Source organism: Rana temporaria, chromosome 4 (genome assembly GCF_905171775.1).
Source record: "Rana temporaria chromosome 4, aRanTem1.1, whole genome shotgun sequence".
NCBI lineage: Eukaryota > Metazoa > Chordata > Amphibia > Anura > Ranidae > Rana > Rana temporaria.
Window position 1 is genome coordinate 378,455,768 of NC_053492.1, and position 22,378 is coordinate 378,478,145.

The 22,378-nt window shown below is 46.1% G+C and overlaps 1 long non-coding RNA gene across 1 annotated transcript; it reads left to right on the forward strand.

The window, feature by feature from the left end:
- The first annotated feature begins 20,427 nt into the window (after positions 1–20,427).
- On the forward strand, positions 20,428–21,326 carry LOC120935434. Its single transcript, XR_005748484.1, has 2 exons — positions 20,428–20,467; positions 21,118–21,326. It is a non-coding gene; the product is annotated as an uncharacterized LOC120935434 (long non-coding RNA).
- Positions 21,327–22,378: the final 1,052 nt, after the last annotated feature.

Consider the following 22,378-nt stretch of genomic DNA (forward strand, 5'->3'; position numbering starts at 1 on the left):
ATTTCCTCAGTTTTTTTTCAGCTGGGGGGCCTGTCAGATAGGCTGTATGGGGCCCCGTAATTTCTAACAGCAGTCCTGTATGGAATTGGGTAGAATGTGCAGATGAGGAGTGCAGAGTGTACGGTGGTGGGTAGTATGTGGAGGATGATGTTAGTAGGACAGTGGACGGTAGTTCTTTGTTTTTATATTTTTACAATTACATTTTTATTTTTTATCCAAATGTTTTTTGGGGGCCAGTGGATGGAATGATTGGGGGGGGGGGGTGGTAGTGGACAGTGTCAGTAGGGAAGTGGATGGTGTCAGCTAGTTTTTTGTTTTTATTATCTATTATTTTTTACAATTCTTTGTTTATCATTTTTTTTGTATATTTTTATTTTTTTCACAGTGCTTCTGGCGAAGCTGGGAGGGGGTATGGGGCAGTGGACGGTGTCAGTAGAACAGCAGATGATGTCAATAGTTTTTTTATGTATTTCTTTATTTACAATTTGTTTTTTGTTTTTCATAATACTTTTTGGGGGGGAGGGGGTTGGGGCAGTGGACAGTGTCGATAGGACGGGGGAGGGTGTCAGTAGTTTTTTATTTTATGTTATTTTATTTATTTATTTTCAAATTTATATTTTATTACTATTATTTTCTATTGTAATTTTTTTTTTCTATCAATCCTGTTGGTGGGCTTTAGTGAGATATCAGGGGTCTGACATCTCCTCTTTGAGACAGAGAAAGCGACTAAGGACAAAGATTCCCCAGTCCTTTTCTCAGCAGTCTCAGCATTGAAGATGAATGAACAGACACAGAGGCTCCTGTTCATTCACAAACTGAAGCAGGAGGAGGAGCACACAGCAGGGCAGAGGAGTACACAGGGTTGAAAGGGGAGCACACATTTGGGTGGAGGAGGACACCAGGGCAGAGGAAGACACAGGGGGCAGAGGAAGACATGGGGATGGAGGAGGACATCAGGGGCAGAGGAAGACACGGGGTGGAGGAGGACATTGGGGGCAGAGGAAGACATGGGGAGGGAAGGAGGACATCAGGGGCAGAGGAAGACACAGGGTGGAGGAGGACATCAGGGGGAGAGGAAGACACGGGGGCGGAGGAGGACACAGGGAACAGTTGGGATGATCGGTTCGGCGGGAGTGGCAGCTGTGAACACCAATCTCCCTGTATGATGTTTTGTCTGACAGCCGTGGGAGGGAGAGGAGGAAAATGTCTGTCAGCTTAGCTGAAACAGTTGTCCCCCGCTGTACTGATCATCCCCGGCTGTCAAGGGACAATCATCCAGATCCATGTGTGCAGGGTGGGTCACAGTGGGCCTCCCCTCCCAGTGGGCCTCCCTTCCCAGTGGGCCTCCCATGCCTGTGTGCAGTGAACACCCTGCACAGTTGTCCCCGCTGCACTAATCATCCACGGCTGTCAAGGGACAATCATCTAGATCCATGTGTGCCGGGTGAGTCACAGGGTGAGTCACAGTGCCCCCCCCCCTCAGGGACCTGTGTACAGTGAACACCCAGCACATGTAGATGATACGCCACTGGTTTCATGTATGAATGAGCACAGTGAGTGTATTTACTGTGTTCATTTAGAAAATCAAGGAGTTGGTAAATTACATATTTACTAGCCCCTTCACCCTCTCTCCATCGTGAAACATTCTCCCCAGCAGCTGGGGGAGAGGAGGGAAGCCAGCAGCAGTGCGGGGCAGGACATTTTTTTTTTTTTTAATACTTTATTGTTGCCGCCGCCCTCCGGCGCCCGGTGTCGCGCTACGGTGTGCTAATGCGCCGCAGCGCTGCTGTCACTGGATGTGGGCCCGGCCGGGCGCAGCCAGTCCCGACTCCCTTACCTAAGTTACTGACGGCACTTCAGTGACGACGTCCTCCTCCGCGCAGGAGGACGTCTGACGTCACTGAAGGGGCGGCCCTCCGCTGCTGGCGCCACAGAGGCTGCAGCAGTAGTACAGAGTGACACAGTACCCAGTCCCGCGCCGATTGGAGAAAATCGCACAGGAGGTGAGGGTGGGGAAGAAGAATGGATGGATGATGGAAGAAGGAGCAAGGGCGGTTAATGGAGACGGGGTCGGGTGGATAATTAATAAAGCAGGAGGGCTTAATGGAACTGGAAGAAGGAGTGGGGCCCCCACTCCTTCTTCCAGTTCCATTATGCCCTCCTGCTTTATTAATTATCCACCCGCCCCAGTCTCCATTAACCCCCCTTGCTCCATGATCCATCATCCATCCCCCTGGGCCCTGCTCTGCTTCCGCCATTCCTCCCCCCCACAGTGGGGGGGGAGGAATGGCGGAAGCAGAGCAGGGCCCAGGGGGGATGGAGGATGGAAGAAGGAGCAAGGGGGGTTAATGGAGACTGGGTCGGGTGGATAATTAATAAAGCAGGAGGGCATAATGGAACTGGAAGGAGTGGGGGGGGAGGAATGGCGGAAGCAGAGCAGGGCCCAGGGGGGATGGATGATGGATCATGGAAAAAGGAGCAAGGGGGGTTAATGGAGACGGGGTCGGGTGGATAATTAATAAAGCAGGAGGGCATAATGGAAGAAGGAGTGGGGGGGGGAGGAATGGCGGAAGCAGAGCAGGGCCCAGGGGGGATGGATGATGGAAGAAGGAGCAAGGGGGAAATGGAGACTGGGTCGGGTGGATAATTAATAAAGCAGGAGGGCATAATGGAACTGGAAGAAGGAGTGGGGGGGGGAGGAATGGCGGAAGCAGAGCAGGGCCCAGGGGGGATGGATGATGGATCATGGAAGAAGGAGCAAGGGGGGTTAATGGAGACGGGGTCGGGTCGATAATTAATAAAGCAGGAGGGCATAATGGAAGAAGGAGTGGGGGGGGGAATGGTGGAAGCAGAGCAGGGCCCAGGGGTGATGGATGATGGAAGAAGGAGCAAGGGGGGTTAATGGAGACGGGGTCGGGTGGATAATTAATAAAGCAGGAGGGCTTAATGGAACTGGAAGAAGGAGTGGGGCCCCCACTCCTTCTTCCAGTTCCATTATGCCCTCCTGCTTTATTAATTATCCACCCGACCCAGTCTCCATTAACCCCCCTTGCTCCTTCTTCCATGATCCATCATCCATCCCCCCTGGGCCCTGCTCTGCTTCCGCCATTCCTCCCCCCCACAGTGGGGGGGGGAGGAATGGCGGAAGCAGAGCAGGGCCCAGGGGGGATGGATGATGGAAGAAGGAGCAAGGGGGGTTAATGGAGACTGTGTCGGGTGGATAATTAATAAAGCAGGAGGGCATAATGGAACTGGAAGAAGGAGTGGGGGGGGAGGAATGGCGGAAGCAGAGCAGGGCCCAGGGGGATGGATGATGGATCATGGAAGAAGGAGCAAGGGGGATTAATGGAGACGGGGTCGGGTGGATAATTAATAAAGCAGGAGGGCATAATGGAAGAAGGAGTGGGGGGGGAGGAATGGTGGAAGCAGAGCAGGGCCCAGGGGTGATGGATGATGGAAGAAGGAGCAAGGGGGGTTAATGGAGACTGGGTTGATAATGAAAGCAGGAGGGCATAATGGAAAAAGGAGTGGGGGGGGGTTAATGGAAGCAGTGGGGGATAATGGAAGAAGGAGCAGGGGGGGAATGGATAATGGAAGCAGGGGGATAATGGAAACGGGGGTGGATAATGGAAGCGGGGGGGGTGGATAATGGATGCAGGGGGGATGGATAATGGAAGCAGGGGGGATGGATAATGGAAGCAGGGGGGATGGATAATGGAAGCAGGGGGGATGGATAATGGAAGCAGGGGGGATGGATAATGGAAGCAGGGGGGATGGATAATGGAAGCAGGGGGGATGGATAATGGAAGCAGGGGGGATGGATAATAGAAGCAGGGGGGATGGATAATAGAAGCAGGGGGATGGATAATAGAAGCAGGGGGGATGGATAATGGAAGCAGGGGGGGATGGATAATGGAAGCAGGGGGGATGGATAATGGAAGCAGGGGGATGGATAATGGAAGCAGGGGGATGGATAATGGAAGCAGGGGGATGGATAATGGAAGCCGGGGGAAGGATAATAGAAGCAGGGGGATGGATAATGGAAGCAGGGGGATGGATAATAGAAGCAGGCCAAGACTAGTATGGCCGCGTAGTACATTATCTGTACGTTATCAGTGAGTGTTATCTTTGGTGTTGAATAGGACTGAAGGTCCTAAAAATCTCATGTTCTCAAAAAACTCATGTTCTGATATTATAGTTTGAAAATATGTTTATATGCACTTATTGCTCTTCTTTTAACCAATAATGGTAATGTTTTGCCTTGAATAGGCCGTTTTAGTGTTGTACTGTTTGTGTGCAGTACTATTTCCTGCACTTCTACAATTCTGTTTGCACTATTTCCTGCATTTTTGCTCATTGGTAAATGGTAATGTTAATTTAATGGTAATATTTTGCCTTGAATAGGCCGTTTTAGTGTTGTACTGTTTGTGTGCACTACTATTTCCTGCACTTTTACAAGTCTGTTTGCACTATTTCCTGCACTTATTGGTAAAAAATGTGTTTTATAGCTGTATAACTTATTTTGTTAAATCGTTAATAAAAATGCACTTAACAAAAACACAAATTAGTTTGTTTTTTTTATATAAAAAAATTATTGAAAGAAACATTTTTGCAAGGGAGGTGGGTGGCCGTTGGGGGGGGGGGGGGCAAATGGAGCTTCGCTTGTGTAGGCAGAAATCCTTGCACCGGCCCTGATTAAATTGTATTAAATGTTTTCATTTACAAAGACCACACAATTCTATACAAAAAATAGATAAGTGAACCATTGTATATGTACTTCCATTCCTACTCCTCTATATAGGTTCCACACTATAAAACCAGCCAAACCACACCCACCAACAAAAAAAGGCACATGGCAGTTAAGCCATGACCGGGGAGCACACCAGAAAGAATCAGTAGATTCTTGCCGGCAGTTGTAATTCCTGCACATACTGTATGCGAACAGCAGCAGCTGTGAGCAGCGGCTGTCAGGTTTGTACAGAGTGAATCAATGGTCAGCGCTGAGGTTTTTCACTTTTTTTAAAGTTGTGCATTTTATAATGCAATACTAAAAAGGCAGAAAAATAATGGGGAAAAAGAGGGTAAAGAGTTATTTGGGACTTATTAGGGTTAACTATGTGCTAATTAGTTTAATAGGAACACATTTTATTTTGAAAAAAAAAAAGAAAAACCCATTTTAACATATAAATTGCTTTAACTGGAATTGAATGCAGATCAAAGCTTATCCCTTTGATCTGAAGATGAATGAAACAATAATGTTAGTTTGTATCTCTGAATCTCACTACTAAACAGTGTTTGCAAACCAATTTCTGACAACAGCAGCTAGTTTTTTCCACTGCAAGTCCCTGGTTGTTTTTTTTTTACTCCCTGAATGGCTGTTCAAAGCGACGACTAGGGCATTAGCAAAAAAACAAACACTACAATATTCACTGTCTGCAGTTCTGTTTTGGACAGCATTATGATTTTTTTTTTAATTTATTACTGATAATAATTTAATTGTATAGTGTTAGAGGGGTGTGAAAAAATGATTTGCTCTGAATTTCAACTACTCTGGATATTCCATATTTACTTAATAGTTATCATCTCAACTCATTGCAAATTATGCTATTGTAATATGAGCTGTAGATATAATAATATTTAGTAGAGGTTTTCTAATAACCAAAATATATTTCAAGGACCCCTCCATTGTAAAAGGGATGTAAAAGGCTGCCCTGTCCTAACAAAGTACAATAAGTACCGTATGTAAAAGTTTCACAAATGGTTTTGAAAGCTCAGCTGTGCCCACTACACACACTTTAGGCATCAGAATACAAAATCAGACCTTAAATGTAGCATACGAACACACTGGCCAGCACACCGCGGATCATATAAAACGTCCAAAAGTTTAATGCAGTGAAAACATCACAAGGATTGCAACGTTTCGAGGCAGTGCAGGACCTCTTCGTCAGGCAAGTGTAGTATGGCGCCCCTCTACACTGCCAGACTTCCTATAGGTAAATACAACTGGAAACATTTTTAGAGTTTTTGAACGTCCGACCAAAGCACAGTGACGTACAACACGTACGACGGGACTATAAAGGGGAAGTTCCTTTCAAATGGGGCCACCCTTTGGGCTGCTTTTGGGCTGCATACTTGATTCTGAGCATGCAAGTTTTTTTCCCCTCGGAAAATAATACACACAACCGTTTTTCGCGATGAGAAAAAGACTGACGGGAAACACGATGAGAAAAAAGAGAGCTGGTTTAAAAAAATTTGCGGGCAGTTTTTTTGTCGAGAAAACTGCTAGGGAGCATACACACGACAGGTTTTCACGACCAATATAAAAAATGACAATGATGACACTTCTTGGTCAAGAAATGGTTAATTAGTACCAGAAGAGATGGCAGTAATAGAGGGGAGAGGGCATGGATTAGTATCTCAGGCACAGTTATATTAGTGATTGGTCACACTTATAGGTAGATTCAGAGAGAAGTGCCTAAACTTGCGGCGGCGTAGCTTAGCCTGTTTAGGCTACGCCGCCGTAAGTTAGCTAGGCAAGTACATGATTCTCAATGTACTTGCCTGCTAATATACGGCGGCGTAGCCTAAAGCGGGCGGGCGTAAGGGCGCCGAATTCAAATGTCTTGGAGGGGGCGTGTTTGATGGTAATGAGGCTTGACCTCACGTTTTTGACGTTTTTTTTCACTGTGCATGCGCCGGGCGACTACATTTCCCAGTGTGCATTGCGGTTAAGTACGCCGCACGGGCCTATTGATTTCGACGTGGACGTAAACGACGTAAATCCCGATTCGCGGACGACTTACGCAAACGACATAAAAAATTTGAATCTCGCGGCGGGAACGGCCGCCATACTTTAACATTGTTATTCCACCTAATAGATGGAATAACTTTAGGCCTGTAATGCGTTACGTAAACGGCGTAAAACTACTGCCGCGGCCGGGCGTACGTTCGTGAATCGGCGTATCTCCTCATTTACATATTCTACGCCGACCGCAATGGAAGCGCCACCTAGCGGCCATCCGAAATATTGCAATCTAAGATATGTTTAAGCGTATCTCTGTTTGAGCATACACTTAAATATAAGTCGGCGTAGATTCTGAGTTAGGTCGACTTATCTACTGATAAGCCGGCCTAACTCTACCTGAATCTACCTATTAGGCTGGGTTCACACTACGATTTTCCCGTCCGTCAGCCGCATACGATTTCAGTATTGAAAACGTACGGGCCCGGACGGGAAAACGTATAGATAGACAATGCATTGCAAATCGTATGCACTCAGATGCATCCGGGTGCGTACGATTTGCTGGCAAAACGTTTTTTAAGCGTACGCAAAACCGTGTTCAACCACGGTTTTGCGGCCGTTTTTAAAACAGTATGGCAAACGCATACGTTTTTCTTTAACATTAACATCAATGGAAAACGCACATATGTGCGGTTCCATACGTTCCCGTCCGTTTCAGCCGCATACGGTTTTTCATATAAATCGTATGCGGCTGGCAGACGGGAAAATCGTAGTGTGAACCCAGCCTTAGTGTTATTTTTTGACTAGTGTGTCACAGAATGCAATACAAATCTTAATATCAATGCACAATGCCTACAATTACTTTATATGTTTTCGATACTAATAAAAGTGCATGAATACATTACACTAAAAGACATGAGGATGAGTAAATTCATAAATGCATAATGTCTCCATCCTGAGTGGACATGAAAGCAGCGTAACAGCAAAGTGTTTACATGTGTAATAGAATTAATTGAATTCTATTCAACATGCCATTTACATCAAAGCATCTCCTAGAATAATGAATCATAGCTTCGATTCAACAGGCAGAATATGAACATGGATTCATGTTATTTATATGACACACAGCTAAGTAAATAAATGGATTCACAGAGATGGTCTACATTCTAAACTCCACATGCATTAAACAATCAGTCAAGCATTGAGATACTGAGCTGTGTTGTCCATACACATGCTAAACAGGCCCAGCCAGCCAACAAAAAAAACACAAGATAAAAATGAATCACATTCAATCAAGATGCATTTACCAGCAGTACTTTTTTCTGCCACTAGATGTCCTAATACAAAGTCTGATAACCAGTCTCCGAGCCCAGGTAGCTGTGGAGCCGCCACCTTCCCCCCAAGCCTGTGACTGGACAATGCAAGGAGAAGCAACACAGTGGTAAGCTCATCTCTGCCACTCTGATCTCTCTTCCTATCAGAATGTTTCTTATCAGGACATAAACTAGCTGGCTCTTTGTAGCTTTTCTTACTCCACCCTGCTGTACAGAGACTGTAAGAAGCTGATTGCATGTCATGTTTAGAGACTTATGCCTACATTTAACCACTTAAGTACCGCCTCCTGCACATATACTTTGGCAGAATGGCACGGCTGGGCACAAGCACGTACAGGTACGTCCTATTTAAGTGCCCAGCCGTGGGTTGCGGGCGCGACCTGGTCCGAAGCTCCGTGACCGTGTAAACACAGCTTCCCCGTTCTTCACTGTGGCGCTGTCATTGATCGTGTGTTCCCTTTTATAGGGAAACACAATCAATGACGTCACACCTACAGCCACACCCCCTACAGTTAGAAACACAAATGAGGTCACACTTAACCGCTCCAGCGCCCCCTTGTGGTTAACTCCCAAACTGCAATTGTCATTTTCACAGTAAACAATGCATTTTTAATGCATTTTTTGCTGTGAAAATGACAATGGTCCCAAAAATAGCAGGGGTAAGTGTGGCGTATCCTATGTTAAGTATGGCCGTCGTTCCCGCGCCGAGTTTTGAATTTTTTACGTCGTTTGCGTAAGTCGTTTGCGAATACGGCCGGACGTAATTTACGTTAATGTCGAAACCAATGACGTCCTTGCGACGTCATTTGGAGAAATGCACGCTGGGAAAATGTGCAGACGGCGCATGCGCTGTTCGATCGGCGCGGGGACGCGCCTGATTTGAATAGTACACGCCCCCTAGCCACGGAATTTGAATTCCGCCGGGGGATTTACGATACGCCGCCGCAACTTTAGAGGCAAGTGCTTTCTGAATAAAGCACTTGCTTCAAAAAATAGCGGCGGCGTAACGTAAATCAGAAAGATCTAAAGATCCGCTAACCTATCTGAATCTAACACAGTGTGTCAGCTTGTATTTAAAGTGGCCGCTCTGTATTTAGGCCCCTTTCACATTGGACCCGTAGCTGCGTTGGCGGTATATCGCCGCTAAAAAAAGCGGCGCTATACCGCCGGGATTGTCGCGGGAATCAGCCGCTAGCGGTGCGGTATTAACCCCCGCTAGCGGCCGATAAAGGGTTAATACCGCCCGCAATGCGCCTCTATAGAGGCGCATTGCGGGCGGTATTGCCGCGGCTCCCATTGTTTTCAATGGGAAGGAGCGGTATACATGCCGCTCCTCTCACCGCTCCAAAGATGCTGCTGACAGGAGATTTTTTTGTCTCCCGCCAGCGCATCGCCTCAGTGTGAAAGCCCTCCGGCTTTCACATTGAGTCTGCAGTGCAGGAGTTTTTCAGGCGGGATAGCAGCGCTATTTTTAGCGCTTTACCGCCTGAAAAACTCCTCAATGTGAAAGGGGCCTTAGTTTCTGACATCTAAGCAAGGAGCCCCATATCTCTGGAACCATAGGTCATATGCTCCCGAGTTTTGGCTACATACCCCCCAAATTTGGGGTCTACATGACCCCAGGTTGCTGAGCTGCGATTATTTGATTATTCATTTAAAAAAAAAAAAAAAAAATTCTACTACACATGTTCGAAACAGAGCCAACACTAATGCATCTCAGTCTATCAATGCCTGAACTATGAGTAATGCATTAGGCTGCTTTCACATTGCAGCGTGGAGCCGCGGTGACGGTATAGCCGCGCTATTTGTAGCGCGGCTATACCGTCGTATTTACCGCGATATTCGGGCGCTAGCGGTGAGGTTTTAACCCCCGCTAGCGGCCGAAAAAGGGTTAATACCGCCCACGTTGCGGGCGGTATTACCGCGCTTTCCCATTGATTTCAATGGGAAGGCGCGGTATAGGAGCGGTGAACACACCGCTCCTATACCGCTGTAAAGATGCGGCTAGCAGGACTTTTGGTGCGCTTCTGCTAGCGCACCGCTTCAATGTGAAAGCCTTCGGGCTTTCACATTGAACACTGCAGGGCATGATTTTTCATGCGGTATAGCAGCGCTATTTTTAGCGCTGTACCGCATGAAAAACGCCCCAGTGTGCAAGGGGCCTAAGTGTTGTCTCTGTTTGCAATATGTATACTCCTTAGATGAAATAAAGAGAAATGGTATTTGTCCTCACCTGGTTGTTAACTTTATCTACATGGAAGGACTCTTGTGTTGCATGGTGGAGACCGCATGTCAGGCATGGTGAATGGAAACAGAGAGCTTTTTCTGGCCCTGATTGCATGATTGGGTTGTAGTGCTATTATGTTGCATGTGTGTTCATCATAGCCATTTGACTAATTGCTATTGTTATTTCACTGTGTGTCCTGGTGATTTCGTTTTACTGCAATATTTTACAAATTGGTTCATACCGTAGCTTTTATAGTCTTATTGACTACTTTTCCAGTAAAGTGTTGACTTACAAATCTTACAAATTTATTGGTATTTTTGCATATGTATGTTCTGCTTGAAGTATGTCAGAACCCAGAGTGTCAGAGGTGTCGGGGGGCTTGCAAAGTCAGGGTAACCACTAGTGTTGAGCAGAATACGCCATATTCGATTTCGCAATATATCTCGAATATATATTCGAATATTCGAGATATATTCGCTAAATTCGAATATTCGTGATATTTTATCGAAATGAAATGATTGCGAATTTTCGCTATTGCGAATGCGAAAATAATTGCGAATTTTCGACAACTGCGGTAGGAGCACTCTGATTGGCTCAGAATATTCTTGATATTTTTTCGAAATTTCGCAAAATGCGAATGCGATATTTATTGCGCAATTTTGACAAATGCTGTAGGAGCACTCTGATTGGCTCAGAATATTCGTGATATTTTATCGAAATTTCGCAAAATGCGAATGCGATATTTATTGCGCAATTTCGACAAATGCTGTAGGAGCACTCTGATTGGCTCAGAATATTCGTGATATTTTATGGAAATTTCGCAAAATTGTGAATGCGATAATTATTGCGGAATTTCCCCAAATGCTGTAGGAGCGCTCTGATTGGCTCATTCTGAAATCGAATATTCTTGATATTTTAGCGCAATTTCACAAAATGCGAATGCGAAATTGATTGCAGATATTTCGAAAACTGCTGCTGAAATCGAATATTTGTGATATTTTAGCGAAAAAAATATTGCGATTGCGATATATATTGCGAAATTTTTGATCGCGCAATCGCGCGAACAACACGCGCCCAACACGCGACCATTTCCTGGACCCTTGCCAGTTTCCTACTTTATGATCGCATCGCAATATCAGAATGGTTGGAAGCAATTTCACACTCGCTGAGGAAAAGATGCTGATTAGTGTAAGTATTTTGACCAGATCAGATATTAGTATTTCCCAAACAATGTGTCTCCTGTTGTTACAAAACTACAACTCCCAGCATGCCTGGACAGCTGCAGACACCCTGGTTGGTAAATGTGTATTTAGGCACTTTCCTTGTTATTTAGCATAATGAATTTAACATGTTGTGGTGTGGACATAGGACGTATGCGAACGTCCTGACTTCAGGGTCCTCAAGGCCCAAGGACGTTCGAATACATATTGCCCTTTAGATGTTGCAGAACTACAACTTCCAGCATGCCTGGGAATGCTGGCACTTCTAGTATTGTAAGTTCTGCAGGCCCACATTTTTCAGACCTTTATGCACAGGTCTCTAAACTGTGGCACCCTAGATGCAGCAAAAGTAAAATTCTTAGCATGCACTGACAGACCGTGGCTGATGGGAGTAGTAGTTTTGCAACAGCTGGAGGTGGACTGGTCTTGAAACCCTGAGTTAGGTAACAAACTCGTAGTGTTTTGCAACCATTCTGCCTCCAGCTGTTTTTTTTTCTGTTGAAAAGCCTGTGGCGTGCAAAACACAACCCAAAAACTCCACCCGGTGCAGGGAAAAATGTGCACACACATAAAGAGTGACATCACAAAAAACTGCGACGGGTGCATACGTCAGTGGTCCTCCGAAAAGGACCCGTCTCTGATCCCCCGGGGCGTTAGTCTCCTGACAGGGAAAAGAGTTACTGTGGTCCATACAGCCGAAGCCATATGGACCCATCTTGGTCCAAGCAGCCGAAGCCACAAGGACCCAACATCCTCGGAGGGACTGCCGAAACAGAACCCTCCTCGGTGAGGCTCCCCCGAAGGGAGACCCCTTGAGAGCCGGTGAACCTAACCAGAAGGCCGAGTCCACCAACTCCCAAGACTTTCAGAGACCGGCCCGAGGACCAGCACCCTACTCGCCACACATAGGGCCAGATCCTCAGCCAGCGGTGCAAATTTAGTTTGTCCTAACTTATGTCATTTAAGTTACGTTGCCCTAAGTTGGTGTCGTAAGTGCCGTATCCACAGCGCATTTGCGTCTAAATGTGCGCCAGCGTAACTTAAATTCAGAGGCGTAAGGCGGGGTTTTTGCAAGTGGGAAGGAAGTGGGCGTGCTTCATTGTAATGAGCCGTGACCCCATGCAAATGAGGCGCCGGCCGTACTGCGCATGCGCGCACGAATCGGGACCTCACTGGGCATGTGCAGAACCGGTCTCGGCGCAATCAGTGAGATAGGTAAAAGGCCAAGTGTACTTAGTTTGAGGATCGCCCTGTGTCTAAAAAGCACCACACACACACACTTCCCTTGCAAAAGTATATCCCATTGTTCCCCTTCCATGAGCAATTTGCTTCTGCTCTGTTTGTTTGTGTGTTGGTAAGTTGTGTTTGTGAGAAAAGTGTTTGAGGAGTTGGAGAGTCTAGTTGTTGTTTGTTTTTGAGAAGTGTCTTTATTTAATTTGTTTGTTATTGTTTTTGCTGATTGTTTTTTGGTGTTTGTTTTTTGTTTGTTTGTTGGTGCGTTTTTGTTTTTGAATTACTATTAGCTGTGTCCTTGTGTGTTTAGATTTAGTTTCGTTTTTTGTGGTATATATTTTTGTCAGGTTTTTGGGTGTGTATTGTAGATTGTTTGTCGGGTGTGTTTGTTGTTGCTGGGTGGTGTATGTGATGCCCCCCAAACGCAGGAAGCTTAATTTCACCCTGGGAGAGAAGCAAATTCTTGCTCGGGGCATTGTGAAATATGGGCGATTTCTGCATGGCCCTGAGAGCCAGAACACCACCCCGGCCAGGAGGAGGCAGCTTATAAAAAAAATCACCGACCAGATCAATGCGGCGGGGGGGGGGGGAGACTAGGACCCCCGCTGGCATACAGAAAAAAATAAATGATCTGAGAAGCGTCGTCCGGAATAAGATGGCAAGGATCGACGCCCATACCAGGGGCACTGGAGGAGGGGGACCCTGCCCAGTCAGACTGACGGAGGAGGAATGGGCAGTGGCCCAGTGTTTCCACCCACAGCAGGTGGTGGGCCTGCCTGGCTATACGTCAGATGTTCCTAGGAGGACAGGTAGGTTTTTTTGTTTATTCTCTGTTGATTAGCATGTGTGGGTGGGGGAAGGGAAGATGTGCCAAGTGTGTGGTTCCTCAAACATGTGATTGTTTTGTGTCCTCCACAGATGGCCAGGAGGTTACACGCCAGGAGGTTGGAGGCCAGGAGGTTGCAGGCCCATCGGGCCAGGCTGCAGCACCACCCCCAAGACAGGCTGATGATGAGTCCCAAGAAGGGCAGGATTCCCCAGGGGAGGGGATTGGCCAAACCTCCACTCATGAGGAGGTTGAGGGGGAGGAGGATGAGTGGGAGGAGGATGATGAGGGGGAGGAGGAGGAAAATATGCAGATTGGCCGGGAAGTCCTCCTGGCCACTGATATGATGACCTTTGAGTCTTCCCCTGAGACTACCCCTGAGGCTGGCACCAGTCAGGCCACCATCAGGGGTAGCCCCTCCCACTTCTCCCCCAACAGGCCTCCAGTCACCAGGGTCACTCTCTCCCCTCCTCCAGGCCCGCAAGACTCAGCGGCAGCCAGGGGGCCAACCCAGGAGACCGTGGCTGTGGGCGAGCGTCTGTCGGCCAGTGTGGTGAAGGACAATGCCCGGCAGACCCGCACTCTTGGAAAAATACTGGAAAAACTTACGCAGATGGAGCACAGCCAGGGTGAAATGATGGAGGCACTCGGTGATGTGGCCACCAACTCAACGGCGGTCATTACATGTTTGAACGACATACAGACCGCCACAACGCGCGTGGCCCATGAGCTGAGTGCCCTGACCCAGGCTGTGCAGGACAATACAAGGTCTGGCCAGGCCAATGCGGCTGCCCTCACTGCCTGTCTCACTCGCATTGCAGGGGCCATGGAGGGCAGGCCAGCAGGGGCGGCTCCTCCTTCCCCAGCTCACCCCCCCCCAGGAGGCTCCTCCTTCCCCAGCTCACCCCCCCCAGGAGGCTCCTCCTTCCCCAGCTCAACCCCCCCAGGAGGCTCCTCCTTCCCCAGCTCACCCCCCCCCCAATGGACATCCTCCGCGACGGCGTGGCCGTGCCCGTGGCCGTGCCCCTGCCCAGCCAAGGCGTAGCAATCGCCGCCGCTAATTAATTTGCTGGGATACTTTTGTTTTTTTGTTTATGCATTTTTTTTTTTTTATTATTTATTTTGGTCTTCTGTACTTATGATTTGATTTATGTGTGTGAATGATGTGTGAATGTGGGGGGGTGGCATTCCTGAGAAATTAAGGGTGTCACCCTCAGTTTTGGTGGAGAAGGGATCCCCAGGACCAGGGAGAAGTGCAATCCCAGGTTCCTGAATGGTGTATGAATGCACAGTGACATAATTGGAGCCGTGGCGTGGCGTTACTGCTCCCAAGTCCCAAAGGGGGGGGGGGACTTGGATCTAATCCAATTCGATGTGCATGTGATGTGTCTGTGCTAGGAACCACAGTGGTGTGCATTCATGCATTATCATTGTGACTTTATTTATGTGCATTTACAGGGAAAAGATACATTCCTATTGTGACATTAATCATGTACATTTACTGGGAAAAAATGCCTTCAGCGAGGCGTCTCCTGGCTGCTGTGCCCTCAGCAGACCGGGTAGAGTTGGTTGGGGGGGTATTGCCTGGGTCGGGGGTCAGGTCATCACATAAGTCAATATGCAGTCCCCTTCTGAGGGCAAAGTTGTGGAGTATACAACATGCCCCAATTATTTGGCACACAAAGTCAGGGGAATACAGCAGTGTACCCCCAGACTTATCCAGGCATCTGAAGCGGGACTTCATAAGCCCAAAGGTCCGTTCAACCACTCCCCGGGTTCGTATGTGCGCCTGGTTGTAGCGTTGCTCTCCTGGGGTTTGGGGGTTCCTGAATGGGGTCATTAGATGAGGTCCCAAGGCATATCCTGAGTCACCTGTAAGGGAAAAGACAGGAGGATATTAGTCATGCATGTGCCCCTTGTGATGTGAGCATCATGGGGGGGACATACCTGACACACATGTCACTCACCAATCAGCCAGCTGTCTCCATACATGTTCTGGTCAAAATCTCTTGAGATCTGGGTCTGCCGGTAAATATAACTATCATGGCAGGATCCCGAAAATTTAGCACAGACGTGCCAGATGAGGCCATGGGCATCAACGATGACTTGCACATTGATGGAATGCCAGCCTTTACGATTCCGGAACATGTGCTCAGTATCATGGGGTGGTTGTAGTGCCACATGGGTACAATCAATGGCCCCGATGGTGCGTGGAAATCTGGCAATGTGATAAAAGTCTGTCATGGTCTTTAAACGCTGATCCTCCTGGGTGGGTTTTTGAAACTGATTTCCCATGCGCCGCAGGATTGCAGGGACCACTTGGTGCACACACCTGCTGATGGAGGATTGTGCCATCCCAGCCACGCCTCCACTTGTGCGTTGGAATGAGCCAGTGGCAAGAAAATGCAAAGTGGCCAGTACTTTGGTGAGTGGCTGCAGTGCATGGGAGCGTTGGGTTGGGCTGGTAAGATCATCCTGAAGTATTGTTGTTAATTCCAGGATGGCCTCACGGGTAAATCTGTAGTTGCGGAAAACTTCAGAAGCAGGCATGCCAAACAAATCTTGGCGTGGGCGGTATACCCTCTCCTGTGCCCTCATCCTCCTCCTCTGTGCCCTCCTTCTTCTTTGTGCCTCTATAGACACTAATGCAGCTAGTATCATTGATGGTCCTGGCATTTTGGCAGAGAGATTTTAGTCCTGAACGTGTGTGTGCTGAGCTCTTCCTGAATGGTGTTGCTTCAGCAGACATTCAGACGGCATGTGTAAAATTAGGGCTGCTTTTATAAAGTGTAAATTCCCACCAGGAAACTAACAGGTGCGCACAGGGCGTAATCTACGGCGCACACACTTAATTCTGTGGATCGCCCTATCTCCCTCATTTGCATCTTTGCCTATCAAATAAAGCGGCGTGCCTAGCGTAATTTGCGCACGAGAATGCGCCGGTGTAATTTTTTTAGGTAGGACGGAAAAGCCGGAATTTCAGGCGCTTCTCGTTTTGAGGATCGGGCGCAAAGATACACGCCGTGTAAAATTAGAAAAATCGAGTTAAGTCGGCGTATCTCTTTTGTGGATCTGGCCCATAAAGTGCAAGCACCAAAACAAAAAGAGTGACAAACAAAACAGAACACAGGAAAAAATAATAAAAGAAAGTGGGGAAAAGGAAGATGGGAGAGTGAGGAAAGTGACCAATGTGAAATAATTCTGCCTCCAGCTGTTGCAAAACTACAACTCCCTGCATGCAACTGGCTGCAATTACCCCCCCCCCCTCTCCCCCAATGTGAATGTACAGGGTACATTCACATGGGCTGTGGCTTACAGTGTGCTTCTAGCTGAAGCAAATTTGGCGCTGCAGCTCAAACCCTCAGCGGGAAACTACTGTGAACCCCATGCCCCTCTGACTGTACCTTAAAAACACTACACCACACTAAATATAAATTAAAAAACAAAACATATACACATACCCCTACATAGCCACCCTCACCTCCACATTAAAAGAAAACATCTTGTACGGCACTGTTTCCTAAACGGAGCCTAGAGCTGTTGCAAAACAACTCCCCGTTATTACCGGACAGCCATTAACTGTCCAGGCATGCTGGGAGTTAAAGTATAATTGTTGTACAGCTGGTGACGGTGAGCTACATGGTGTATCAGAGCATGCTGGTAGTTGTAGTTGTTAAATAACATCAACTCCATTATTTATTCAAAATTAATTCATCAAAAAGTCAAAAGAAACAAACATATTATTGTTCCTATATAAAGATAGGGATGAAAAAAAATAATCTATTGTACAGGCCCATTATAAGTGTCCAAAAATAATTATAGCTGTCAGATGAATAGCAACGCATATCTCCCCTATACGTGTATCCTGTGTTGTTAATCATATATACATAATTATGCAAATGATAATGGCTGCTATATTTATGCAAAAAAGGTGGCGACCGAAATGGCAGGATATAAAATCTGTCATGTTACCCCTGCCATTGATTAATAAGGCGAGAATGCTTCCAATTGTTGAATACCATAGATTTCCGTCATATATCCATAAGGCTTTAAACAAAAGTATTACAATATACTTTGTTCTTCATCTTGCAGAGGTTCCTAGAAAAGGGCTACGATCAGCTGCGCAGGCAGCCTGATAAAAAGGCCGTGGTCAGTGCCCTAATGACGGAATTAGGCGGGCCAACACGATCGCCCGGCGATCGTTAAAAAATGGTCTGACATGAAGAGGCGCCACATGGACCATGTCAGGCATATCCGGGATAAATATCATCCAGGTAAGTTATTGGTGACAGTTATGTTTTTTTTTTCCAAAGTGTATTTTGTGCGTGAACTCGAGAGAGGAGCCGGACTGCAGGAGTTGGGAGTAGGCAGGCCTCCCCCAGAGGCAATCTGCCACCTTTCTCCATGCCCCGGGTGGTCCTCCCACACAGACCGTCCTACCTGGTCCGCTTTGAAGCCCAACGGGGCAGAGGGACTCCCTATAAGGGAGTGAGAGGATTTGCCCGCTCAACCAGCCCCGTTAGTCCTTCGCCTCTCTTTTTAGAGACCGCGTGGTCAGAGTGCCTGCATGTTAACCCAATATCGAGTGCGTGTGTAATTGTGGTGGTTTTTGTGGGAGGGGGGTGGGCGTACTAAGCACAGGCTTACCTCGCATAGCACACCCACCGGGGGCCGGGCTGAGACCACCAAACTCAATTCACATGTAGCCGAGAGCGGGATCCGAACCCCTAGCTGCAGAGGTGAATCGCTTGTCAGCGCAGTGGCAATCGCGTTGAGCCACCGCAGCTCCTTTGGTGACAGTTATGTAAGGTCATATGTAATTAATGTAAGGTCAGATGTTGTTAACCCAGACGCCATGTTGTGGTAACATATATCACCACCAGCCAAGGTATTCATAGTACTGTTGAAAAAAGACATGGGACAGCAGACAGGAACACAGAAGTTATGTGGGAACATACTTTTCCCATTGCTTTGCATGGGACTTTAAACAAAAACCCCGACCCTCACCAATGGGGGTAGTTAAGGGATAAATTAACGATCCTATACTTTAAGTGGACGTATAAGTAACATGTGACCAAGTGTTATCGAAATATCTACAGCTGTTATGAAGTAACATGTATTTCCCATAGAGTTGAATGGGACTTTAAAGAAAAACCCCGACCATGGCAAATGGGGGTGGGTAAGGGTTAAACCACCTATCCTATGTTTGTGGCTGACATATAAGTAACCTGTGTGCCAAGTTTCATGTAAATATCTTTAGCCGTTTGGACGTGATGCTGGAACATACATACATACATGCACACACACGTTGAGTTTTATATATATAGATTCCCACTAAATTCCTGTGTTAGGCGTGGGGTTGTTATAGTAATCCCGTGTACTCCATCAGGCCCTTTTTTTAACATGAGATCTAATAAAGAAAAATTATTCAGCGCTGGAATGTAAATATAAACTAAAAAATGCGAGCCAGCACTAAGGTAAATTCAAATAAAACACCTCACATTGAAATAAATTAATAATAGTGCAGCGCAAATCAAACAATTTTAAACTATACATACAGAAAGTTAAAACATATGATATATGATATATAATTAAAAATTATATAATAGAGTCCATATAAAGTGCTCAAGTGCAAAAAGATGATCCAGATCGGAATATAATAGTGCAAAAATCCAAAGGGTGATATCCAGAAGGAACCTCCACCAAATAGCAGGAATGGCCTCTCACCTTACAACTTCGACCTGCAATAGGTCAAAAAGCATAATCAGAGAACCACCTGTTCTCAGAGGACAGCAAGCAATGCAGCAGTAGAACCACGATATCAGTCAGACTCAGGATCAGGACATGGCAATCAGGGCATAAAAAACAAAGGAGAGGAAATCTAGTGCTCTCTGAAGCCAAAATACATTTATTTAAGAATAAAAAACGAATACACTCACTGTATAAGCACTCTCAAACGAGTACAGCGAAACAGCATAAAACATCCATAAGAGCATGGGTTTCAGTCTAGGTCGGCGATCGCGGGTGACGTCACATGTGGCCCCTTCCCCTCGTACGACGTTACGTCCCTATGAGCGGGACTTCATGGTTCTACTGCTGCATTGCTTGCTGTCCTCTGAGAACAGGTGGTTCTCTGATTATGCTTTGTGACCTATTGCAGGTCGAAGTTGTAAGGTGAGAGGCCATTCCTGCTATTTGGTGGAGGTTCCTTCTGGATATCACCCTTTGGATTTTTGCACTATTATATTCCGATCTGGATCATCTTTTTGCACTTGAGCACTTTATATGGACTCTATTATATAATTTTTAATTATATATCATATATCATATGTTTTAACTTTCTGTATTTATAGTTTAAAATTGTTTGTTTTGCGCTGCACTATTATTATTTTATATTTAACATGAGATCGTCTGAACAAAACAAAGGAGGCAAAAACAGCTCATTTTACCATGGTGGCAGCCCAGCTCACGCTCAGTCCCCTGTAGTGCCCACAAGACCCTTTAATATAACATTGTCCCATTGGTTAACTGTCTATATAAATTAATTTGTATTCATATACAATACAGCAGAGTACACAGAATTTGCATACGTCATTAGAAAACATTTTAACATATATGAACATTGTGTTATTATAGGAGCTTCTCTACCAGCTGTGCGCCCCAAGCGCACAAGGCGACAGGCCGCAGAGGAGGAGCAGGAGGAGGATGTGGAAGAGGAGGTGAGGGATGAGGAGGAGCAGCCAGGGCCATCCACATCACCATCCCCAGCTCCTGTGGAGGAGCAAGAGGAGGAGCTGCACCCCCCCCCCAAAACTTCTGGTAGAGTAGTGGGTGACGAAGAAGAGGAGCAGGATGAGACGGTTCATTTTACCATCAATCAGGAGGGTAAATATGGGCACAGAGATTAATAAAATTTCAACAATAAAATGTAGCTCTAAAAATGGACAGCATTTAAAGCAGGGCTGTGGAGTCGGTAGATAAATGTTCCGACTCCGACTCCGACTCCTCAGTTTTATGTACTTCAGACTCCGACTCCCCGACTCCGACTCCTCTGTATTAATATGCGAATGTATTTTATACATTCCTTGAGGGAAAGAAACGCAACCTACCACAGGACTACTGGCTGGGAAGCCAACAGTCTACTGTATTGCACAGTTTAAGCAAAAGACAAACACAATGAAAACAATCAAGTGACTGGATAGTAGCAGCAGGCATAAACATCAGGAACAGGATCTTTACCAGTTCAAAAATACAAACCACATTATTTGGTTGTTTTAGAACAAAAACAAAGCTTATCTATAATGAACCAAAAACAAAATCTGCAAAACCTAGAAATGGTTTATAAATGGTTGAAATGTAGTTCTAGGCTTAGCAAATGCAAATAAATTCAATGTAGAGTTCTAAGGAAGAGAATTGCCTCTGCCAGATCCTCTTTCATAGAGGCTCTTAAGTCAGACTTTATTATTTTTAGGGCTGAAAATAATCTTTCGTAACGGTCTTTGAAATCCAAATGTTTTTTTCTTATATCCTAACAGTTTTGCAAAAGCTCAAGAGGAAACAATCTGCCATGAAAAGTATGACACAGAGAATACTCTCAAATGAGCAGCAAATTCTTTTTTTAACCCGCCAAAACCAACAGCTGGCGCAACAACTGACGAAAAATTTTGATGAGGTGGCAGAGCTTCAGAAGCTCATGTCTTAATTTTTTTTTTTTTTTTGTTTTAATAAAAAATGTTATATTTTGCAAAGGTTTCATTTCTTATTGAGATTGTTAGTTTTTTAAACACATCTAACTTCACATCTAAGGCCCCATACACACGAGAGGATTTATCCGCAGATACGGTCCAGCGGACCGTTTCCACGGATAAATCCTCTCAAAGATTTCCGCTGATTTCGATGGGATGGAGTGTACACACCATCGCATTGAAATCCGCGCGGAAATCCTCTGCCGATGACGTGTCGCGCCGTCGCCGCGATTATGACGCGGCGACGGGCGCGACGCTGTCATATAAGGAATTCCACGCATGCGTCAAATCATTACGACGCGTGCGGGGAATCCCTTTGGACGAATGGATCCGGTAAGTCTGTACAGACGAGCGGATCCATCCGTTGGAATGGATTCCAGCAGATGGATTTGTTGTGCAGCACAGCAAATATCCGATCTGCTGGAATCCATCCCAGAGGAGATTTCTCCGCGGAAACAGATCCGCTGGCGTGTACACACCATAGGATCTATCCGCAGAAACCCATTTGCTGGGATTTATCTGCGGATGGATTCTATCGTGTGTACGGGGCCTAACACATCAACATCAACATCAACATCAACACATCTAACTTAATAATAACCAAAAACATTTTATACTATTACTAGCTGAATACCCAGCGTTGCCCGGTCTTCCTATCTTAACCTTTTGGGGAGGAAAATCATAGTAATATAAATATACCCATCTTTTATATAAGGGTGTAGGTAAGGGTTAATTTAACTGTTATATATTTTTATTTGGCATATAAGTAATATGTATAGCAGGTATTATTGAAATATCTCTAGGCGTACAGAAGTTATGTGGGAACATACATTTCCCATTGATTTGCATGGGACTTTAAAGAAAAACCCCGACCCTCACAAATGGGGGTAGTTAAGGGATAAATAATCAGTGGTATCAGTGAACAGCAGTGGTAATAGGAGTATAGAGTGGCAAATAACTTCTGATATAGGTGTCTTGACTGAGCAGCAGCAGCAGTAGTAGTAGTAGTAGATACAGAGTCATATCACTTGGGCAGGAGGTGCCATGATGA